Genomic DNA, 1,484 nt, shown 5'->3' with positions numbered 1-1,484 from the left:
TATGACTAGGGCAAATAACTAGACGTGGCACACAAAAAAATAGGAAATTTGGGGTGAGATTTGCAATTCTATGCTTCTGATTATAGAATATATAATGTATTTGAGGGCAAAGCTGGAAAATACATTTGCATGGAGTGGAAGGCACTATAAATATTGATTGCTTGGAGTGTGGTGAAGGAAGGGACTACGACATAGTCATCTTTATGGGACCAGAGTGTTATAGAAGACAGTAGAGAAGTTGTCATTCTTGTCTCTTGGCCAAAGGCAACCACTGGCAAAAGAAAAAAAATAGCTTCCTTAGGTCTGTGTTTTAGACAGTACTGTCATAGAGAAGAGGGTGAATTCAAGAGTGAGTATTTAGCATGCAATTCTAAACAAAGGATGCTTTTGAATACTGCCTGAACAGTGGTCTTTGAGGAATGGTGTTTAGATCTTACCACCACTTTGAGTCAAAGTTCAGTTTATATTCCATGACTAAGTGGTATTTATTCTGAAAAAACATGTAGGAATGTTTAGACACTTGAAAAATGTTCCCTGTAAACACATCACATCCACAGAATGAAGAAGTGGGAGATGGGATGATTGTCTCAGTTTATACAGAAAAAATAAAAAATAAACCATTTGATGAGATACTAAAGCTCACATCTCTGAATTTTGGAATGTGCTATTCACCAATGGTTACAAGAGTCAGTGGATGAATATAAAACATTAAGAATCTGGTAGATGGCAGTAGATTTCCCCTCTCTTATCTAGGAAATAGCTGCAGTTATCAAAATCATATAAGAGATAGAGTTCAAAGGCATGTTCCAGATTTTGAGAACACAAAACTTAGGCCATTTTCACGAGCTAGTATTCCTTTTGCTTTGACATCTAAGAAGAATGAAAGTAGCAAGAAGTAATTTGAGTACATTACAACCCAGCTGAGTGTCCTAGCAGAATGAATGTCTTTGATATCTTTATCCATGTCTCATTCCTGTAGGTAATAAAATATTGTTTTTGTTGTATATTCACTTTTATTGCTGAAATGTGGGCCTAGTCCATCTCACTGCATGTCTGACTTTGATACTACACTTGATCTTAGCCAAAAGGCCGAGAAGCGATGCATGTCTGACTTTGAATTGATGGATTCTGTTGCTCTCTCTTAAATATTCTATCCCAGGAAAGAACAGTGACTGTGAATCAGTGGCTCTGTAATAGACCAGCAAGGGCGACGGCAGTGGAAGCTGAAGAAAATGAAAAGCAAGTTAATGAACTGAGAAAGCTGGAATCAATTTGGTTTTTGACTCACAGTCATACCCTTTTTTTCTGAAAGAAAAAAAAGAAACCAAAAACCTAAAGGGCGATGCCAGCTCACTGGAATTGAGTTATAAATAAAATCAAAATTATAGTTCCCAATTTTTTATGAGTTTTTAATGGGTACATTGTTCAACTTCCTGACAAATTGATGAAATGCAGACCTGCTAAGTCACAAAGAAGAAGTCAGT

General features: G+C 36.5%; 1 pseudogene; it reads right to left on the bottom strand.

Annotated features, from left to right (window-relative positions):
- Positions 1-974: 974 nt before the first annotated feature.
- Positions 975-1,101, bottom strand: LOC125349822 (annotated as a pseudogene).
- Positions 1,102-1,484: the final 383 nt, after the last annotated feature.

This window comes from Perognathus longimembris, chromosome 3 (assembly GCF_023159225.1).
Source record: "Perognathus longimembris pacificus isolate PPM17 chromosome 3, ASM2315922v1, whole genome shotgun sequence".
NCBI lineage: Eukaryota > Metazoa > Chordata > Mammalia > Rodentia > Heteromyidae > Perognathus > Perognathus longimembris.
This window is presented reverse-complemented; position numbering and strand designations above follow the sequence as displayed.